Source organism: Geotrypetes seraphini, chromosome 12 (assembly GCF_902459505.1).
Source record: "Geotrypetes seraphini chromosome 12, aGeoSer1.1, whole genome shotgun sequence".
Classification (NCBI taxonomy): Eukaryota; Metazoa; Chordata; class Amphibia; order Gymnophiona; family Dermophiidae; genus Geotrypetes; species Geotrypetes seraphini.
Window position 1 is genome coordinate 106,182,139 of NC_047095.1, and position 24,295 is coordinate 106,206,433.

At 42.5% G+C, this 24,295-nt stretch overlaps 1 pseudogene; it reads left to right on the plus strand.

Moving 5' to 3' along the window:
- Positions 1-23,650, plus strand: part of LOC117346243 — a 77,024-nt pseudogene extending 53,374 nt beyond the window's left edge.
- Positions 23,651-24,295: the final 645 nt, after the last annotated feature.

Here is a 24,295-nt window from a genome sequence, read left to right on the forward strand (position 1 = left end):
ACTGAAGATACAGGAGGAGTGCCAGCCAATAGGACCACCTGTTAATCAGTTTCTCTATCTCCGCCTGTGGTAGACGTGTGCTATCCCATTGTTCTCTGGATTCATCTGCTGCATTTAAATGAAATAAAATTAACAGGTAAGAACATAATTTTTCCTTTTTGATACACGGAAATGAAGAACTAAGGAGCCATAAGCCAACATCATGCAGGAAGACACTCACATGAACATGGTGTGGGCAGTCGTGAAGTTTCTACAAACTTAAAGTGACAGTGTAGTATTAGCACTGTCTGAACCGGGATCTCTGGATGATGTCACAAACATGTGAGAATATGCTGCCTGCTTGTCTTAAGGTAAAGTATGATTCCCTTCTTTCACCTCCAATGTCTATCATTGCAAAAATATAGATATGATGCACCTGTCTCTTCCAAAACTCTCTGCCATGTTGGTTGGGGCAAGGAAACATGTATAATGGAGAGCAAACTCTAGTCTAGGCACTGCCTGTTCCTACCTGCTGGTTTGTATCTGACAGGTTGCTAGTGTTAGACAACACTCCTATACTTTGAGGACCTATAGGCAGTTTTCCAAATGAGTGTGGGTCTGTAGGGTGAAGAGACTTTAGGGGGCTGGAATCCAAGTGCAGGCTGTGAGGAACAGATAGGGAAATGGTTAGTGTAGGTGAAATGTGACCAATATCAGTACATGTTGCCTCCTACTTGGGGCCAGCAGTGCACCTGTCTACATAGGGAGTTTGGTTAGGGACATTTGTAATGGGAACTTGGATGGAACTGGATTTGTGGATTGGCATGTCAGGTTTCCACCACTGCTTATGACATACACCATGCAACCTTATTAGGCCCAGCCTTCTCTCTGACCTGCTCTCTGGTGACATCATTGGTATAGGATAATGGGCAGATTATGAACCCCCAGGGGACAGGTGGCTACATATTACAATGCTGATGCAGGTGGGTGGTCTGCCCCATATTGTGCCCCACCTGCTTTGTCTTCTCTTTCCAGGTAACTATAGCTTGCTTTTGCTCATTTCACCTTCGCAACCTTTACTTGTTCTCCATAGGGATACTATTTGAGCTTTGACTGCACAGTAACTAAAAGTGTAGATTTTCCCCAGGTGGAGTCCATAGACCAGCTATTAGGCAGCCATGTGCAAAATTGCTTTCCCCATTGATTTTAATGATAAAGAATGAAGTGAACAATGGAAATGGTTTTAAGTCCAAAGATGAACCAAACTGAAAATGTTTGAAGTGCACATCCATTCAATTTCTACACGGCAGGAAATTAAATACAAATTGTCCAACTTGTCCAGTGTAGTTTTTTTCAGTAGTTTAATGTTGGAAATGACATGTAAGCAAACAAATGTGACTATTCCATGTTGCTTCAAAAGGAAATCCATTCATAAAATCAGGAGCAGATTATATGTGCTTCAAGTTTGCAGTGTATCCCTGTGATTATTTTCACAAATAAAATTAATTTGCTTTTCCATTAGCTTCATCATTATCTAAAGAACCTGCACTTTAAGGACGTTCTGGGTGAGGAAATGTTTTTTGATGAGAACGGTGATCTTGCCACTGGATATGATATTAGAAATATCTACTTGCTACCCAATAATACATGGAGAAATGAAATAGTTGGAAGTTATAACCCTTATGCTCCACTGGGGAAGGATTTTACCATCAACGAGAAGGCGATTGTGTGGGAGGATCCATTTAAACAGGTCATATTTAAGTAACATAAATTTGGCAATGGTTGATTCTAGACGTAGGGAGAGAGATCTTTCTGGGGCAATGAAAGCTGAGGTTCTTGAAAGATTCATAATAGGCCTGTTTTTAGGTTAGGGAGAATCAAACGGTTTCCATCAAGGGAATGTAGGACTTGGGAAGGGGACTGACCAGGGATGATAGATAGGAAGGTTGACAGGAATGAAGCATCTTATGGGTTAGGCAAAGGATTCTGAAAGGAATGCAATATTGGACAGGCAACCAGTGAAGGCATAAGAGTGGGGTGAGATGTTTGAAGCAACGCTAGTGAACAGGGGTATTCATTGGAGTCTATAAGGAGTCAGAACAAAAGGAAGGAGGACCTATGTTTCAAACTTGCTGGTATATACAAAAGCCAAAGAGGTGGAACAAAGTCTCTGGATGTCTCAGGAGTCATTCGATAGATGACAATTTATTGATATAAAAATCCAGACAATATTATCAAAACATCCGTATGTCACAAAAAGTCCACATAAATAACCATTAATGATGTGCAAATGGAACCTCATGTCGGACACCACCTCTTTGGCTGTTGACTCTATAAGGGGAAAATTCTATAAGAAGCACCAAAAAGATAGGCACCAATATAGGTGCCACTTAACATGATTCACAAAAAAATTAGGTGCTCTATATTGAATCGCACTAAGCGGCACTGAACTAATTGGAAAGCAACTATGTTAAATAGGCATGCCTAGGTGGCTATTTTATAGGTGCTTTGAATATGAAAGTGCTATAGTGCCTTGTGATGTCAGTGTGTATAATGTCATTACATCATAAGCACAGATGCACAAAGTTCCATCATGTTGGCAAGACAGCCCAACTTTCCTTTGGCTGATTCAAAACTCCTGGTCAGCCTCTTTATTCAAAAAGAGCACCACTATTTTGTGATCCCAGGCCACAGAGGAGATATCTCTGATACAGGTAAGGTATTAAATTACTTCCAATTCTATATTTTCTTTTGTAACTGTATGGATGAGTAATGCATATTGTTGGCTGTATAGCAGTATAAAAATGAATTTGTATGTCATTTTATGTTACAGAAGGACCTGGAAGAGGTTGACCAGGAGGTTTAATGAGGAAGCCTCTTACTCAAGATTTGTAAGTATAAGTTTAATGTTAGTAATATAACTAGAGTTACCATATGGCTGTAGAAAAGGGAGGATGGATTGAAACACCTGGGTTTTATATCAATTGAAAGCAAGGGAGGTAAAACCTGGATAACCCTAAGACATCTGTCCCCCTAACCCCCTTTGGGTGATAAAATTTTACCTCTCCCTGCATTCTTACCAGGCTTGTGCAATTAAGGCAGAGCTTGCAGGGACAGGATGGGAATACTGAGATCCATGCAAACACTGTTCTAGATTTAATTCTTGGGTGTTTTCATCGAAAGCAATGGAAGTAAGAAGGACTGATCGATATATCTGAGCTGTACTTCCAATGAATGCTTAGTTTTTTAAAGGAGCAATGCTACCATTTGATCCCACATCCTCAGTGTGCCACTTGCCACTCACACATAGGTGTTCCATACAGAATTGTGGCTACCAAGGACCCTAAGCACAAAAAAGTATGGCATTTATGGCCATGTAGAACAGTGGCACCTACTGACACTGAAATTGTAAGCAGAGGCTGGAACTCCTACAGCTTAACCCCAAATCTAACTGCTAGTAAAAATCCTATACCAAACAGATAGTGAGATCTTGTCTTTGCCAGACTTCAGAACCAGGCTCAAATGTAGTTAATACACAGAATTAGTTTACTTCAGCCAAGAGGACTTCTGGGTCCTGAAGTCAAGGAGTATGCTGGCCTTACATCTTCCTTCTCCTCTTCTGGGCTTCCTGAACCTAGCTCTGGCTCTGCCTTAAATGCTACTGGTAGCTACTTCTCTGACTTTTACTGCCTATGTCACCAGTGGCGTACCTAGGGTATGTGGCACCCGGGGCCCATCATTTTTTGACACCCCCCTCCCCACCATGTAAAAAAATTTTTTTGTAATGACAATGAAACAGACAATGACAATGGTCAGAATAGAAACAGGCAGTGAAAATTTTCTTTTATTGAACCTCATATATGTAACCATTATTCCAAACATAACATAACATAACATAAATTATGACTGAATTGTCATGACATCAGAAGTACATATGGAGTATTTGCAGGTGATGCTTGGGACAGTTCTGATTGTGTTAGTTCGGTTTTATGTGTTTTTTGAATAGAAGGGTTTTTATTTCTTTTTGAAGGTTTTGTAGTCTGTGGTCGAAGTCAATAGGTTGTAGAGTTGGGGATCGAGTGTTGCAGCTCGAATGGCTAGGAGGTTGTCGAACAGTTTTTTTTCTTTTGACGTTTTTGGTTGGAGGGTGTGTGAATGGTGCGTGAGTTCTCCTATGTCTGTTTGAGGTGGATTGAATTATTTAGCTGAAGAAATTAGTTACACCCTCATTCCACAAACATTAATTCTCTTCCATTTTTGTTCCCATTATAAAAAACACTGATAAGTTCCCAGAAAAAAAATACATTAAAATAAGAAGTGAAAACAAAGGCCCCTACAGATGAGAACATAACATAAGAATAGCCTAACTGGGTCAGACCAATGGTCCATCATGCCCAGTAGCCCATTCTCATGGTAGCCAATCCAGGTCACTAATACCTGGTCAAAACCCAAAGAGTAGCAACATTCCATGCTACCGATCCAGGGCAAGCAGACACATCCCCCATATCTTAATAACAGATTATGGACTTTTCCTCCAGGAATTTGTCCAAATCTTTCTTAAAACCAGCTACACTATCTGCTTTTACCATAACTTCTGGCCACTTCATTTTTATGTTTAGATCTTTCCTTCCAAACAGAGACCTTGCTAGGTGTCAAATATAGCACAAGGTAACTTCACATGGACTTAGCTGTGCAGGAAATGTGAATCTCCTCATACACCCACCATATAGTGCAAAAATGTGCAAAGGTCTGGTTTTTTCTTTCGATCACTACATAGCCTAATGCCACACAAGCAGCGCTATTACAAACATATTCTGTAGGTCAATGCTAAGGTTAACAAAGTTTCCTTCCTTGGACCAGAAGGAGATACTGACAAACCACTGGAAGAGATCTCAAAACAACACCCAAAGACCTACTCAGTGTGTGAACCAGTTGAGTGTAGTGGACTAACTGGGGGGTGGAAATGGGCCCGGAGTTTGCTCAGCAGAATTTCCCAGACCACCTCTTCCTCTCAACACATTAACACGCTGCGACCACCACAACTAGGAACACCTTACCGGGTAGGCCAGCAATGCTATAAACTTTATAAAACACATTATTATATTTTCTTATAAAGCACATATTTTAACTGAACTCTCTGACATCCTCAGCCTTTCCATTCACAAAAATAGAAGGAAGAAAAGTTCCCATTTCTTGCTGTCTCATGTCCCCGACTTATATAATATTTTTCTTCTGCAGCCTCTTCAAAAGTCTGACCAAATCCTCGTTTCACTTGCATTATAAAGTACTGAGGATGCCATCTCTCCCCAATACCAGGTCCGGCGCATGTTCTCGTCCAAAGAGCAGCTCCCCTCGGAGTCAAAATCCTCGCGGTCTCAGAGAGGTCATAGCTGCAGCGCAGCCCTTCCCCTAGTTACTCCGGCGCATGCTCTCGTCCAAAGAGCAGTTCCCCTAGGGACCGAAATCCTCGTTGGCCACTGTCCCGCCCTTGGTGACTTGGGCACTCCGCCTCCACTTTCGAGGTTTCTTTGGCGCCCCGAGGAAGCAGGAGTATGCGCGCGTGGAAGACGAAGCCCCGCCCCACTCCTTTTAATTGGCTACATGGGGGGCACGCGCTGCTAGTACGTTTCTTGGTGTCATGAGAGGGGCTTTTCGTTTCGTCGGGAGTTTGTCCATTTCTCTTTGTTTTCTCTCGTGAGGGAGCGGCTCTCCGGTAGACGTGGGGCAGTGGGTGGGCCGCTGAGTGTGCACGAGGTAGAGGAGAAGCCGACCCACCCACTGCGATCTTGTGCAGGCTGTTTCCAGACGTGACACCCGGCGCAGGGGGGGGAACCGGACCAGGAGCACCCCCCAAAGGCTTGCACCCGGGGCAGACCTCCCCCCCCGCACCCCCCTTAGTACGCCACTGTATGTCACTTCTCACTAAGGAGGTGTTACCTAGGTTAAAGCTAATTCGGACATTGTGAGGGAGTATGCAGCAGGGGAATGGTAACATACTATAACCACTGTTTTCCAACTCAGTCCTGGATCTCCCCCATGTCAGTCAGGTTTGCAGGATATCCACAGTGAAAAGATTTAAAGGGAAATTCTGTAAACAATGCCCAAAATGTAGGTGTTCTAAGAAAAGCACCATTAGAAATGGAAAAAACCTGTGTCAAAAGTGGCTACCAGTGCTGAAATAAAATACACTGGAATTATACCAATGTAGGTGATTTTAGAGGCGTGGTAAGGGTGAGAGATGCCTGGGCCGGTGTCAGGTATAAAGCGCACCGGGACAAAGGCGCGCGCAGCCAACTGAGCGCAATGCGGAGGCGCACGCCGAAGAAAATGACAGGGTGTGTGGGGGGAACCCCACCACTTTACTTTATACAGATCGCGCCGCATTGTGGGGGCATTGTGGGGGGGTTTGGGGGTTGTAACCCCCCACATTTTACTGAAAACTTCACTTTTTCCCTAAAAAACAGGGAAACACTTAAGTTTCTAGTATAATGAGGGCGGTTACAACCCTCCAACCCCCCCACAATGCCGCCGTGATCTGTATTAAGTAAAGTGGAGGAGTTCCCCAACAAAAACCCCCGTCGGAGCCCCTAAAACCACTCTTAATGCTCCTTCCGTGCCGCCTGCATGCTCTTTCCTTTCCTCTATATCACTGTAATGTTCCTTGTGTGAGCAGTAACCTCCAACCTGATGTTGTGCCTGCAAGAGCTCTCCCTCTGAAGTCATACCCTAGAAACATAGAAACATCATGGCAGAAGCACTAAATTTGATGGAGCAATGGATGACTGAATTCAAACAAACTTAATTCAGAAAAACAAAATTTTTTGTAGCTTCACCACATCCGCTTGACACCAAAACACCACTATGTATCAATAAACTTAGTTATCCTATTCAGACTACTATGAAGGTATTGGGTGTAACACTAGATCAGTGCTTAACCATGGAAGACCAAGTGGACTCCTTGATCAGAAAGAGTTTTTTCACTCTCTGGAAAGTTCGATCCATTAGAGCATATTTTGATATGTCAGCATTTAGAATTCTGATACAATCCCTTGTACTGAGTCAACTTGATTACTGTAACATCGCCTATTTAGCAATTTCCCAAAATAATATGCAACGATTACAATTAATACAAAATGGAGCGGTCAAACTGATTTTCGGGCTGAGGAAGTTTGACCATGTGACACCTTACTACCGACAGCTGCATTGGCTACCGATGGAGGCACGCGTAAAGTTTAAGTTCGCCTGTTTCTGCTTTAAAGCACTATATGGCCTAGCCCCTAAATACATAACTGACCTTTTTTCCTTCTCAACCAACAGACATAAGAGAAGCACACACTTGAACTTTGTTTCCCCCCCAGTTGGAGGATTTAAACTCAAAAGACACAACCAATACCTTCTCTCACACCAAGCAGCATTATGGGGCAAAAATCTAGAATAATTGCTTACGCCTTCCACTTATGGGGAATTTAGGAAACGCCTAAAAACATATCTGTTCCTGAAGTATCTAGACAGCTGACCCGTACAATTCTTTTTCTTCAATAATGGTTCCTTTGAACTGTTAACCACTGTTTTTCACCTCTGTTAAGTTCATTCAATTTGTACCATCTTTTAATCTTTGAAAACCGCATAGAACTTCATGGACCTGCGGTATATAAACTTATTATTTATTATTATTAAAGGCCAAATGACCCATCCAGTCTGCCCATCTGCAGTAACAATTAGCTCTTCCTCTCTCTTAAAGATCCCACATGCCAATCCCATGCTTTCTTGACTACAGACATGCATCACTACCCTTTCTGTAAAAAAAGTATTTCCTTACATTACTCCTTAGCCTATCACCTCTTAACTTCTTCCTATGCCCTCTTATTGCAGTTTCTTTTCAAATGAAAGAGACTTAACTCATGCGCATTTACATTATGTAATAATAATAATAATAACTTTATTTCTTCTATACCACCATAATCTTACGACTTCTAGGTGGTTCATAGTGAAGAGAGCTGGACAGTCAGCAAATTACAGAATACAAATGGCGAGGATGATACAGTACAGTCAGTGAATTACAGATTACAATTAGTAAAATACGATACGATACAATACAGTTTGTACAGTACACATATTTCTCAAGTTATCAGCATGGAGTTAATCGTTTAGAACTGGTAACTGATTAGGAGATAAATCTGTTGAATTGTGCTGTTTTAATTTCTTTCCGAAAAGCGACGTAGTTCAGCCTAGCTCTGCTGATGTAGTTGCCTAGCCAGGTCTGCTGTTTGCTAGCTTGAGACTTCAAAGTTCTGTCCATAAAGGATCTGAATTTGCAATTAGGGATCCTTGGGTAGGCAAAAAGATTGGAATTTCTGGTTGTCTTACTGGGAATGTGTAGCTCAAAATGTGGTAAGAGATAGGAAGGAGCCATTCCCCACACCAGTTTAAAGCATAGGCAAGAGAACTTGAACATTATTTGCGCCTCCATTGGTAACCAGTGTAGCAGTTTGTAGTAGGGGCTAACATGCTCGCTTTTCTTTAGTCCGAATATTAAACGGATTGTTGTGTTGTGCACTATTTAGGTAAACCCACAAAAATGATGTTGCAGTAGTCCAATGTGGAAAGGACCAATGTCTGAATCAAAAGTCTAAAAGATAGAGGGTCTAAATATTTTTTAATGGTCTTCAATTTCCATAGTGCATAAAAGCACTTTTTTGCCACTAGGTTTGTGTGTTCGATCATGGTCAGGCGGATGTCTAATGTGACTCCTAGTATTTTTATGGTTTTTGTTATTGGGTAATTGTGACCATTTAGGTGTAAAGATGTTCTGGTAATTTTATCCTTTGGAATTGCCAGGAAAACTTTTGTCTATTCTGTGTTTAATTTCAATTTAAAATTGATTGTCCACTGTTCGATTTCAGTCTTGATATGGGTAATGTGTTCTAAAGTTTCGTTGGTCATGTTATTCAGCGGAATTAAAATAGAGATATCATCAGCATATATGTAGTATATGTAGGTATTTAAACATCTCTATCATATCTCCCCTCTCCTACCTTTCCTCCAAAGTATACAGCTTGAGATCTTTAAGTCTGTTCCAATACGCCTTATGATGAAGACCACACACCATTTTAGTAGCCTTCCTCTGGACCGACTCCATCCTTTTTGTATCTTTTTGAAGGTGTGGTCTCCAGAATTGTACACAATATTCTAACTGAGGTCTCACCAGAGTCTTATATAGGGGCATCAATACTTCCTTTTTCCTACTCTCCATACCTCTTCCAAAGCATCCTAGCATCCTTCTAGCTTTCACCATCACCTTTTCAACCTGTTTGGCCACCTTAAGATCATCATATATAATCACACCCAAGTCCTGCTCTTCGGTCGTGCGCATAAGTTCTTCACCTCCTAAACTGTATTATTCCTTTGGGTCTTTGCAAATTTTAGTATCAGCTGCTAATAGGCAAATCTTACCTGACAGCCCTTCAGCAATATCGCTTATAAAAATGTTAAAAAAAACAGGCCCAAGAACAGAATCTTGAGGCACACCACTGGTCAGTAATGCATCTTTCCACAGACTCTCAACCAATATTGTAGAATGTTTAGGTTTCTGTTATCTCCCATAAATGTGGGCTATAGTGATATCTGACTGTAACCGCTTTCTATGTTTATCTCCTGTGTAGCTGCTGCAGAACTAGCATCCCCTGGACCAGGTACATTGTCTGGTCCTGAAGAGCAGGAAATAAAGGGGGAGGTGGAAGAGGAAGAAGAGGTTGAGGGGAAAGAGGAAGATGAAGAAAAGGTAGTGGGAAGAAAAAGATGAAGAAGAAGAGCTGAACATAATACAGGTGGAAGATGATAAGGAAAAGGAGGAAGGTTCTCCCCTCCTTGTGACTGCCCCTGCCCCCAATCAACCCCCTTCTCCGATACCTCTGCCCCCCATTGTGACTGCCCCATCCAACCCATTTCCCCCTCTGTCCCCCTTCAGGAAGAACTGTACTAGCCTCAGGAGGGGCCTTTGAGGTCTGGGCTACTGGGCCATGGCCTCCTGCATCCTCCCCCACCCTCTCCATCACACAGAGACAACGTGACATAAACACACTTGAGATGCGACACTTGGGCCGCGGCATGGCAAATGAGGTTCAACATTGATAAGTGTAAGGTGATGCATGTCAGTAACAAAAATCTTATACATGAATACAGGATGTCCGGGGCGTTACTTGGAGAGACCCCCAGAAAAGAGACTTGGGAGTGCTGGTTGATAGGTCGATGAAGCCATCCATGCAATGCGCAGTGGTGAAAATGGCAAATAGGATGCTAGGAATGATTAAGAAGGGGATCAAGAACAGATCGGAAGATTATCATGCCTTTGTACGCATCCAGCACTAGTCACCATATATGAAGAAGGACATTGTACTACTCGAAAGGGTCTAGAGAAGAGTGACTAAAATGGTTAAGGGGCTGAAGGAGTTGCCGTACAGTATGAGATTAGAGAAAATGGGCCTCTTCTCCCTTTAAAAGAGGAGACTAAGAGGGGACATGATTGAAACATTCAAGATACTGAAGGGAATAGACTTAGTAGATAAAGACAGGTTGTTCACCCTCTTCAAAGTAGAGAGAATGAGAGGGCACTCTTTAAAGTTAAATAGATTCTGTACAAACTTAAGGAAGTTCTTCTTCACCCAGAGAGTGGTGGAAAACTGGAACGCTCTTTCTGAGGCTGTTATAGAGGAAAACATCTTCTAGGGATTCAAGACAAAGTTAGACAAGTTCCTGCTGAACCAGAACATACCCAGGTAGGGCTGGTCTCAGATAGGGCACTGGTCTTTGACCTAGGGGCCATCGTGGGACTGGACTGCTGGGCATGATGGACCACTGGTCTGACCCAGCAGTGGCAATTCTTATGTTCTTATTTTCACTCTTAGGGTTCCAGAGATAGGTGCAGCTGTTGCAGATGTGTCTGCCCCTGGAATTGCTGATGTATTGGAGAGGATGGGGCCATACAGGAGGCCCTGGAATGTCAACTACTGGAGGTAGAAGGCATCTGGACAGGCTATAGCATGGTCAGTCCAGCATTTTAGCTGCCCTAGGCCAAGCTCCAGCTAAAGAGCCAGACCCCTCCCACTGCCTGTAAAAATATCCCCCTCCTGAAGCAACTGCAGCTGCTCTTGAGGGCTACCTCCCCCCCTCCAATTCTGGCAAACCTAGGTCACTAGTACCTGGAAAAAAACCCAAAAGTGGCAACATTCCATGCTACCAATCCAAGACAAGCAATGTCTTTCCCCATGTCTGTCACAATAGCAAATTATGGACTTTTCCTCCAGGAATTTGTTGAAACCTATTATAACCCAGCTACGTTAACATCCTCTTTCAATGCATTCCAGATCTTAACTATTCTCTGAGTGAAACAATATTTCCTCCTACTTAAAAATGTTATATCTTGTTATTTATGTTATATCAAAAAAAAATTTATATCTTCAGTTATATTAAGTAAAACAGTTGGTTTATATAGGTCTCCTATGTGTTTTTCTCTGGCTGTTCATGACTCATCTGTTATAATTATGTTAAGTGGACAGAAAGGAAATAAAACAGGGGTTACACCATTGCAAGGGATTGTGTAAACTTGGGTCTGGAATGAGATATACTTCAACTTTTCAATGTCCGGTTCCTGATTTTACACATGACCACAAAGTTACAGAATAATGTTTAAGCTATTTATTGGTCCTCCAACATCACATTAAACTGCACATGTATGGAGACATAATTACAGTCTTTACATGTGAGCAAATACATGTCAACTGGTCCCCAAACACCAACTCCTACCTACTTCCTACATCTCCCAGCCACCCCAAAATATGGCATAGCATACATCCTAGCCCCACAGTCCAGGAAAGCAGGATGCAGCAGTGACAATGCAGCTGGAGACAAGATGAGATGGATCCTGGGAAAAGGTGGGTGATATGGAGCTGAAGTCACCCCAGGTGGCGACAAAGAATGTTACTGTATGTCCAAATGAAGGTCCAGACTACATGAGGAAGAGAAGAATGTCAGTGTGGAGGGGTGTACAGGGACAAGGACACTGGTATGTGGAAGAAGACACTGAAACCTACACACTCTTAGAATGCCAAACACCAACTCACCTGCACCATGTTTATGTTTTCTGTTTATTCATTTATACATAACCCACTTTTTTACAGAGCAGTTCACAAATAAAACATACACAATAATTAAAACATATAAACACATTCAGACGTTCAAATACTTGAAGGGTATTAACGTAGAACAGAATCTTTTTCAGAGAAAGGAAAATGGTAAAACCAGAGGACATAATTTGAGGTTGAAGGGTGGTAGATTCAAGAGCTATGTTAGGAAATTCTACTTTACGGAGAGGGTGGTGGATGCCTGGAATGCGCTCCCGAGAGAGGTGGTGGAGAGTAAAACTGTGACTGAGTTCAAAGAAGCGTGGGATGAACACAAAGGGTCTAGAATCAGAAAATAAGATCAAATATTGAACTAAGGCCAGTACTGGGCAGACTTGCGCGGTTTGTGTCTGTATATGGCCGTTTGGTGGAGGATGGGTTGGGGAGGGCTTCAATGGCTGGGAGGGTGTAGATGGGCTGGAGTAAGTCTTAACAGAGATTTCGGCAGTTGGAACCCAAGCACAGTACAGGGTAAAGCTTTGGATTCTTGCCCAGAAATAGCTAAGAAGAAAAAATTTAAAAATTTAAATTGAATCAGGTTGGGCAGACTGGATGGACCATTCGGGTCTTTATCTGCCGTCATCTACTATGTTACTATGTTACATCTGATACATATTTAAACACCAACAATTCAGTGACCAGCACTTACACCATTACAATAAATTCAGTACCCATCCATATTTCATACTGCAGAACAGATGTCTTTTCAATAATCTCTTAAAGTCACGCAAAGTTCCCAGTTGGCGCATGTACATTGGTACTCTATTCCATTCCTGAGGGCCTGTGCAAGAGAACATACTGGTTCTTGAAGTCGCCAACTTCAGGCATTTAACAGGGGGAATATACTGTACAACTTTACACAGTTGACAAAACGTGGTTTCGGCATGGGGCATAAAGCTAAAAAGTGCCCTTCAGACTTCCTGAGGCCATATTTTGCACACATAAATAAACTATCACCAACAATCTATAGCATATGCGGTCTTCTAATTTTAACCAATACAACTTCACATAATAATCAGTCACATGTTCAATTCTCCCTAATCTAAACAACCATGGTGCCAGAAACTATACAAGAAGGATATCAATGCACAGCCACATGAAGATGAAGGTTTGACACACCTGAACATGGACAAGAGAGAGCATGTCAACACATTTGGAATGTAGACTACTGATCATAAGGGCTGCTTAAGGAAGAGGGTAGAACTGGCAGGGGGAAGAGTTGACAGCCCCTCTCCCCACCCACAAACATAGCACTATACACATCCCCAGAACACTGAGCCAATGCTGCCCACAGGCTAGTGATAAAAAGAGACAAATGTGGTTAATGATCATAAGCTTTCTTTAGAATAGTAATCTATACTTATCAAGCAGCCATCCCTCTCAGATCTCTCTCCTGTGGAATCGCTCATAGATTCCAGAGTTTGCCAGAATGTACGCATCATGGCACAATCCTGGGAAATTGGCACACACATCCATTATCTCCACAGAGGCATTACAGACCACCTGCATATTCATTGAATGATAAGCTCGCCTGTTATGGAATGGTCTCTCCCTTTCTGCAGGTGATCTGAGTGCCACATGTGTGCAATCAATTGCTCCCAGGATCGAGGTAAAATGGGTTAGCTCATAAAAGTCCCACATTGTCTGGTGCTGGTCAGCCTCAGGCATTGGAAAAGTGATATACATCGAAATACTTATGAGAAACACATCCAGAAAATTGGAAATTATGCATTAAGCAGATGGTTGGCTGATACTAGCTGCGGCTTCCAGAGGTCTCTGGAATGTCCAGTGGCCAAGAATGCTAGGATTGTGGCAACCTGAACCTGAACAAGAATGGCCTGTCCCCTGAATGTGGTGGGCTCCAGCTTTTCCTGCACTTGCTCACACAAATGAACTATGGTCTCCTCTCATCTGTCATGTCTAAGAAGTTGACCCTGGACCTATAAACCCTGGGTGTGTGTTATAGGGCTCGCCTTCGGACATGTCGCCACTCCTGAGCTTGGCCCAGGCCTCTTCCTCTCATCAACCTATTAGCCTCCACATACAACAACAAAGCAAAGAACTCAGCCATCACCACACATCAACAGACATACCACACATCAACAGATGGCTGCAGCTCCACACACACCTAGACACAAAAGACAGCAACTTGTACACAGCCCCTCACATCCAGCTGCAAACATACTTTCACACAGAAACGTTCACACAGGAATTACTCACAAAGGGAGAGGGAACAAAAATACAAGGGTAGTAAGGATAGAGAGAAGTATGGGTGTTATAAGGGAGTGAGAAGGAGCAGCAGAGATAGAAGGTGTAGGATATGGAACAGTGTCACAGACAAAGCAAAATCTCAAAATATCACCAGAATCACCACACATGCTAAAAATCACCAGAAGCACAAACACACTCTGGGAGTCCTAAAGATAAACATCACGTGCACCTCAGCATTTTTATAAGATAGGCACGATCATCGGAGCTGATGTCATAGTCACTGAGATGGTTTCCCGCCAAAATGGCTTATATATACAGCACTGAAAATTGCCCCTACTTGAGCAACATGGATCCTAAAAGGCAGCATAATTTTTTGCCTGGTGAGATAAGGATCCCTGTTGACTAAGTAAGGGCTAATTATGATGCCCTTTATGGGAGGCAAGCTGACAGGATTGGAGCTATCTGGCACTGATTCTACAATCAGATTAATGCCATACATCACCAGCACTGTGAGATAGAGGCATTGAAAAAAAGGTGGCAGCTAATGCGGGGGCAGAAAGACAGAGCTTATAGCTGCACAGGGTCCTTGTGGAGACCTAAATATTACTGCCCTGGAGAGGGAGTTACTGAATGTAGTTGGACCAGGAAGGAGGCATGGACACCTCATTCAGACGCACAGGTAAGACAATTTCACATACACCCATACCTATTATCACACTATGAATGTGCTGGGTCTGACTTGAAATGTCCTCTAAAATTGCTATATAACTTGTCTTGTGATCCTTATCCTCGAATTGATTCGGTTGTAAAGTTACATAAGATCAAAAACCAATGCATGCTTTGCTAAGAACCCAGGAATCTGGGCTGTTCACATTTATGCTTCTAGAACCTGTTTATGCTAACATGAATCCCAATAGCTAATCCTAGCAAAACTATTAAATGGACAATTTCTGCACTCACTTCTTTTCCTCTCCCACCCTTTCCCATTGATATTTGATATTTTCATCGACTGATTTTTCCTGCTTTCCTCTATATCCGACCTGCTACCCTCTTTCCTCCCCTCTCTATATATTCCTAAACCATGTATCCAGATCCACCATGGTAAACTACTTGGATGATATGACAATATCAAGATATTAAATACTGAAAATAACTATGAACTTAGAAAAGAAACCATGTCTGTGTTAGACTGTAGCTTTCTCTACCCTGTTTCTGTTTCTGTTGCCATACTGATGTCGTGTTCTCTCCTTCCTACAGATGAGCACCATATGTTTGCTCTTCCTGCTTATGCTGCCAGAGATGAATGGGAGGAGAAGGACACATACAAAGGCCATCTCAGCCAGCCCTTCCTCATCCCAGAACATCAGGTGTAGCACCAGCCCCTCCTCTGCAACTTAGGTATCCCATTAGGGCAGCAGTGGAGGGGGACATGAATGAGGAGGTGGGTAATGAGTAGGGTTACCAGGGGGATGTTGAGGGTGATGAGCTGGGTGAAGATCAAGTCATGCCTTACCAACCTGGCCCCCTTGAGCTGGATATCCAGTGCCTGGTGGATATTGCCAACACCATCCATCAGGATCAGGTACAGCTCATGGGAGAGATTGTGGGGCTCCTAGAAGCCACAACAGCAGAGAGTATGGCTCTGGATGTTCTCACCAGGAAGGCAGATATTATGAATCAGCATCTTGCTAACCCGGTAGGGGAGCATGCTGCCACCCAGCAGTCTCATGGGAATATGCAGGCCATGCTTAGAGAGCTTCTTGGCCAGCTCATCGCCCAGGGTCACCTCCCTGGTGATCCTCCAGCTCAACTCACCCTTCAAGCCTTTTCCAGGCAGGCCTCTACCAGCCAGTGCTCCATCCTAGAATATCTGGTCAAAGCCATGGGCATGGCAGGGGTCTCATTAGGGCCCTCTAAAGCTTCAGCCTCCCTCTCAAAGGTAGTTGTTTCACCATTGACCCTGTGACTCTGCCGGACTGCCTCTGCATTGATCCACCACCAACTCTACCTTACTCTGGATATGTGTCAGGGGTGGGCCAGTATGTTCTCTGGAGGAACTTGAATGGACTTGTATTTCTGGGAACATGCCAATAATTGACCTTTATTTCCATCACTCCTGTAATCACATATAGTCATCATAGGGGTCAGGGAGGGGGAGAGAAGCTGTCCCTGAGATGCCTCATGAAATTTTACATCATGTGTGTGTGTGTGTGTGTGTCTCCCCTAGGGGTTGGTCTGCATCTCTCTCCTCTCCTTCCCTTTTCTTCCCTCAGCTTCCTTCTCAATGTATTTTCTGCAGCTCTCTAGATGGCATTCTTTCTTCCTATCCAGTCCTCAATTACTCTCTTGCCATCTCTTTCCCTCACCCCCTCTATTATCTCTCTAACTCTATTCTCTTCCTCCATCCAGCATGTGGCTTTTTTAATATCTTCTCTACTTCCATCATGTACCCTCTTTCTCCACCCCTTCCATCCGGCATCTTCTCCTCTCCGTCCACTCCATTTTCATCCTGCATCTACCCCAACTGTTTCCATTCATACCGCTTGTATCAGCATCTACCCTCCCTCTACCTCCACTCCAATGCCATCCAGTTTCCTGCCTACTCACATCCTTAACACTGCTGTATGCATCTCAAAGCAGCAGCAGCTGCAGCAGCTGTAAACTTAAATGCAGCCATCGTGGGACTTTTCTGCAGCTCCCTGTGGCTGCCGGCTCTGCTGTGTAACAAAGAAATGACATCAAAGAGGGTCAGATTAGCAGACATAGGGACATGCAGGAAGGTCCACGATGGCTGAATTAAAAGTTTACTGCTGCTGGTTTGGGAAAGCAACAGAGTTGGGTGGTCCTGGATGCAGTGTGCCAGCTGTTACTCCCCTAGAAACATAAAAACATGATAGCAGATAAAGGCCAAATGGCCCATCCAGTCTGCCCATCTGCAGCATCCACTATCTCCTACTCTTCTTATTGGCTAAAGCTCTTTACTACAGTATTGTGAGATCATAGAACTTTATGGTGTGGTGATTTATACCACATCCACTCTTGACGATACGTTTTCCTGTGAACTATGATTGAGTTTTTAAATGAGAACACTAATTTAAAAAAATATTATTTAAAGAATATATCAGTTTCTTATACGGAGATTTTGTAGACCAAGGATGTTTTTTTCTATGTAACTGTATAGTACAGCTAACATAGAGTTTTTCTAGGTGACAACGATCCCTGGAAAGAACTGAGGTCTTTTCTCTGTTAAAAAAATAGGGAACTGTCTCGGATTACCTCTGGTACAGTGGGGTTTTTCTGAATATATTGTGTGTGGTATAGAAACATTGTAACATGATGGCAAATAAAGGCCAAATGGCCCATCCAGTCTGACTATCTGCAGTAACCATTATCTATTCTTCTCTCTAAGAGATCCCATGTGCCTATCCAAAGATTTATTGAATTCAGACACAGCCTCCATCTCCACCACCTCTACTGGGAGACTGATCCATGCATCTACCACTCTTTCTATTAAAAAAATATTTCCTTAGATTACTCCTGAACCTATCACCTTTTAAATTAATCCTATATCCTCTCATTCCATAGCTTCCTTTTAAATGAAAGGCAAGCAGCCTTAGCTAGTGAGCCACAGGAACTTGCTTCTAGATGTGGCTCACTGACATATGGTAAGGAAGTGGTTGTGAAACTACATGGAAGAATTATAGATTAGAAAAAGCAGCTAAGCAGAGCACATAGCTGATGTGGCTCAGCAATCAACTTTAGCTGCTGTGTGTTCCCCAGGTGGTGGGCTCAATTCTACCTGTTTGTAAACAGGTATCTAACAGTCATCAAGAGGACTTTGTCATTTGCATCTGCACTGTGCCATTTCCATTGTCTAAAGTGGAGATTGTATTTTAATACAGATGGCTAGAGTCTCCAGTCTTCTACATGTCAGTGAGCCACATGTAAAAGCCAGTGATGTCAGGGTAGTGCGACCCAAAATGGTTACTTTCTTTGATGAACAGCAAACCTGAGTGTTCTCTCTGATAATCTTTTCCTGAGAGTTGGGAATGGGGTGTATCATGCAACAGATTATTCACACTTAATTTTCTGTATTCATAACCTTGAGCCAAAGCTGAAGTCTCCATCTACAATCCAATATGTGCTCTAGAGATTTCTACCATGGGCCAGCAAGGTAAATGCTTCTGGGTTAGGAAGAATCAAATAGTCTGCACCCAGGGAAATTAAGACTCAGGAAAGGAAGTAAAAGATGACCAGGCATGAAAGATATGGCGGTTGACCGGAATAAAGCATTTTATGGGTAAGGCAAAGTATTTAGAAAGGCAACCAGTGTAGATATAAGAAGAGTGGGCTAAGATGGTCGAAGTAATGAGCATGACAGAGCAAGCAAATAGCAATGTTCTATACAGTCTTAATGTGTTTAAGTTGAGTAGTGGTGATACCAGCATAGATCAAATTACAGTAGTCTGTCTAGCACGCACCATTACATCCCAATTATTGTAACTGCCATTGAAGCTCACTCTAGCCCATTATGATCTCTATTTGCTATTTTTCTGACATAGACCTTGCTCATCCTAACACATCAACAGCCATAAGATCATATGAGAGTCAACTCTAATAAGTGTTTTAGGAAAGTGAGAGTACAGTATAACTAAAGTGATCCCAAGGTTAAGTGCCCACTACTGATGATAGAAGAAATAAAATTGCTGATTTTTTCAAATTGTTTTGGGTTAAAAGTTGCATGGAACAACATTGCTCAAGACATTCCCCAATCAACGGGAATCACTGATTCCAAATCAAACTTGTTTCATATTTTTTTTATATTTCCAATTAAAATTTTGCTCATTCCTCACCCATACATTCTACTTAATTGTTTAGTAAAGTCTCAAGAAACTAATCGTTTCATATTCAAAGCAATTAGTCAACCACTGACCGGTCATATTACTTAGTTGGGGCTAGACGTTAATTTTCAGCAATGCTTATAAAGTGCTGCTGAAATTTGCAGTTACCAGTGATCTGAAAGTCAGCTATGTTGGGGTGTTCTGGGGGAGGAGTCAGCACTTGGCCGCTTAAGGGCTGATATTCAGCCCTCAAATGGCCAAGTATAGCACATAAAAGACTGTCCTATCTGTATGTGTTAACCCGCTTAGGTGCAGAGTATCGATTTTGGGAATTCAAGAAGAGGAGCTAACCAGTTTAGTGTGTGATATCCATTAGCCTGTGCTAAACACTGAGACTTTCATTATATTGCTATGGTTATCTTAGCGTTTAACACTCACTAATCATTAGCAAGTGCCGCTTGATGAATTATCCCTTTAAGCGGCTACATATGACTTAGCAGGCTCAAAAATAAACAGATTGTCAAAGTTAAAGTACGAACATGGCCCAAATTTGAATATTCAACAATAACTGGATTGGCGGTGAATAAAAGATCACTGATATGGGCTGAATATTGACCCCTAAGTGGACAGAATTGGTTCATATTTAGAGAGAAATGTAATGCTGCATTTGAAAAGTCACAACCTAGAGTTACTGCAAGTTATTCAGATTTTTTTTCAATCCTCAGACACCTCCACAGTCCAGATGCAGTCAGAGTTGCCTTCCTGGGTTCAGGAGATTAACCAGGAAAGGAGAACCTGTCTGCTGCTATGACTGTATCCCTTGTCCAGAGGGAGAGGTTTCCAACCAAACTGGTGAGTGATATCATTATAATGTAACAAGCCCTTGGGCACTGATTATTCGTTACTGGGTCAATATTCATCCTTGACAGTCAATGCTTTTTTTTAAACACTGGCTGCCATGACTATAAAATCCAGATATTCAAGGCTGGCATCCAGATAATGTTAGTACACAAATAAATGTACAAAATATTATATAAACCAGGCTTGTCCAACCTAAGGCCTTTGGGCCAAAATCTGTCTCTCCAATAACTACATAGAACATAGATACATGATAGCAGACAAAGTCTAAATGGCCCATCCAGTCTGCCCATACACTATCTCCTCCTCTCCCTGTCTCATGCTTTCTTGAATCCAGTCACAATCTTTGTCTCCACCACCTCTACTGAGAGCCTAATCCACACACCTACCATCTTTTCTGTAAAAAATATTTCCTTTGATTACTACTGAGCCTATCAACTCTTAATTTCTTCCTATGCCCTCTCATACCAGAACTTTCTTTCAAATGAAAGAGACTCACCTCTTGCACATTTATGTCACATTGGTATTTAAACATCTTTATCATAACTCTCTGGCCTTTTGAAGCTCAGCAGGATTTCTTCTTTCCCTGAGGCAGCTCAGCTATCTGCAAGCTTGAGCTGCTTTGTGCCAGAAGTTTGGATTGATCTTGTGCTTCCAACTCTCACTAGACTTGAAGCTACAAGACCAGCCCAAACATCCAACAACCCATTGCCCAAGTTTGCAGACAGCAGAGTCACTGGGGGCAGCAAGAATACTACCAGGTGAGGGGAAAGAAACTGGTCAAAGGCTGTGGGGGGGGGGTGGGGGAGAGGGGTTAAGGGCGGCTATAAGAAAGAGAGCGAGATTGGGTGAAGGCTGGGGCAGTTCTCACAGTATGTGATTCTCAAAAGGAGAGTGTGAGTTCATGTAATCATGCATGGCTTGGCCCTCTAAATATTAATACTACTAATATTCCTATAGTGTTACTAGATGTATACAGTGCTATAAACATTGTTTTTTGTTTTTTTGTACCTGGAGCAATGTAGTGCTAAGTAATTTGCCCAGAATCACAAGGAGCTGCAGTGGGAATTGAACCCAGTTACCTGTGATCAAAGAATTGTAATACTGGGACAGACCAAAGTTCCATCATGCCCAGCATCCTGTTTCCAACAAAGGCCAACCCAGTTCCCTGGCTGCTCCTCCACCCCAAAATATAAAATGTGAACCCTGATATATACAAAATATGCACAAGATTCAGTGCTACTTAACTGGGTGGGAGAGGCTCTAACAAGGTTAAGCAGAATTCTGCTGCACATATCTTATTCCACCAGTGTCGCTATGCTCATGTTACCCCTTTCCTCAAATTGCTTCACTGGCTCACTGTCCGTGTCCACATACAGTTCAAACTTCTCTTAATGTCTTGTACAAATGTGTTCACTCTACAGCTCCTCTCTTATCTCTCCCTACAATCTGCCCTGAGAACTCCAATCCTCAGGCGTCTCCTCTATGGCCAGCTCCCGACTCTGGAACAACTTGCTTGGTTCAGTGTGTCAGGCTCCATCTCTGGCAGTATTAAAATCCAGGTTGAAAGCCAACCTTTTTTTGAAACTGCAGTTAGGTCCTAACCAACTTCTAAAGCACCCTTTTCTGCTGGTTATGCCCTCCATAGTCCCTCACCCTATCCACCTCATCATTCCCCTTCTAATTCTCTATTTGGGAGAGCACAACCATAGCTATGCTAGGTGGTTGTGCTCTCCCAGATAAGAAGACCAAGAGTCAATGAGGAAGCCATTGTTAGGGCGAAACTAGAGTTAAAGAGGCCAGCTTGGAGGGTGTAATATGAGATATTATATAACTTCTAAGCATGGGATTCAAACATTAGCCCGCCTACAGTGCGTTTCAGCATAAGAAGGTAAGTGCATGCTTTTGAATATGTTTAAAAAGCATTTTATTGCTGTTATCTGAGGCGGTAGGACTTGTGACGCCATGATGGTCCCAACATTACCCGTGCTGGTGAACTTTTAGTTTCACAATTCAAATAGGGTAAAGGGTGTGAGCACATCAAATCACTTAACTATAAGGTTTTATAACAATAATTAACAATCATTTAACTGTTTAATTAATTTTGGAAATTCTGTGATATTTAATCAACTAATCAAGAATTAATCACAGCATAAGTGATAGAAATTTTCCCATTGGAGTGAGATTTCCAAATAGTAGCAACATTTCATGCTACCAATCCAGAGCATGCAGTGGCTTCTCCCATGTCTGTCTCCTGCAGAGCTTTCTGTAAAATCCTACTAGAGTTGAGCATGTCCTGATCTGTCTGTGTCAGTTGCAATCTCAATGGTCTCTTTAAAATGAACATGCCCTTGTCCTAGTGGAACACCCTATGTCTAATTAAAAAAAAAAACCCCATGAGCTGGATACCACCAATGAAACTACATCTCCCCTGTGTACAAGATATGGAATCCTTTAAAATCAAATATTTCAGGCTCAAGCACCTCTAACAGATAAGACAGGATAAGACTTGCAGGAAGCTCATTGTTACTTTAATGTTTGATACTGTCTGCTAAATATTGATTTTTTTGAAATATGCTCTAATATAAGGGAAAAGTGTTCATTTGCAGTCCTGTGACTCATGCTATTTATGAAATAATGAGACAATATTTTTCATTCTCAGATATGGATAGCTGTACAACATGCCCAGAGGACCAATGGTCCAATTCGAACAGAGATGCCTGCATCCTCAAAATTATAACCTTCCTATCCTATGAAGAGCCTTTGGGCATAACTTTGACTCTTATCAACATTGTCTTCTTTTTAATCACTGCTGTCATTCTGGGAATCTTTATTTATTACCGAGACACTCCCATAGTGAGAGCCAACAACCGGAACCTCAGCTATATTCTCCTTATCTCCCTCATGCTCTCCTTGCTCTGCACCTTGGTATTCATTGGACGTCCTGATAAAGTGACTTGTCTTCTCCAACAGACTGTCTTTGCGATAATTTTTTCCATCTCTCTCTCCTCCATTCTAGCAAAAACTATCACTGTAGTCATGGCCTTTCATGCCACCAAGCCTGGAAGCAAGCTCCGGAAATGGATGGGTTCAAGGGTCTCTAACTCTATAATTCTTTTCTGCATCCTTGTGCAAACCCTCCTGTGTGTTTCCTGGTTGTTCACTGCTCCCCCATTTCTATATCTTAATATGAAATCTGAAATTGGATTAATATTAATTGAATGTAATGAAGGGTCAATAGTTGCATTTTACTGTGTTCTGGGTTACTTGGGATTTCTGGCTGGTGTTAGCTTAATCGTAGCTTTCCTAGCAAGAAATCTACCTGACAGTTTCAATGAAGCCAAGTACATCACCTTCAGCATGCTGGTGTTCTGCAGCGTCTGGGTCTCTTTCATCCCAACGTACCTGAGCACCAAAGGCAAGTACATGGTGGCAGTGGAGATATTTGCTATTATGACCTCTAGTGCTGGATTGCTGGGCTGTATTTTTATGCCCAAGTGCTACATTATTCTGCTGAAACCTGATAGGAATAACAAGAAATACCTAACAAAAAACTAGAATGATTAGTATTTGTACAAATAATGGATCATCTCAATGTTTCCTCATTATTCAACACAGATCCCAGTGCAAACCCTTGGGGCACTCCATTAATGAACCTTCTCCATCTAGATCAGGGGTGTCAAAGTAATTCCTCGAGGGCCACAATTCAGTTGGGTTTTCAGGATTTTTCCAATGAATATGCATGAGATCTATTTGTATGCACTGCTTCATTGTATCCTAATCTCATGCATATTCATTGGGTAAATCCTGAAAACCCGACTGGATTGCGGCCCCCGAGGAGGGTCTTTAACACCCCTGATTTAGATAATTGCCCATTTAGTTCTACTCTGTTTCCTTATCTAGTTTGTAATTAACAGCAGGACACACAGCATTGCATTTCAAAACTCTACTGTCCTAAGGAATCTCGCATAAGGGATTTGGCAAGCTATGAACCATTTCCACTTGTAAGTGCTGCTCATGCTTATATTTTCAAAATGGCTGCCCTCTCTGTACATGGTGGCAAGTCTACAATAGAGAGTTGTGCGAGAACAGAAACCATGCCCATCCCCACCCGACCCCACCAGTATCCAATCTGTTTCTGCCAGAATCCCTGCCATCCCTGCCCAACTCCATGAGGAATCCACTCCATTCCCGCCCATCGCCGTGTGTATTCTCCTCTGTCCCTGC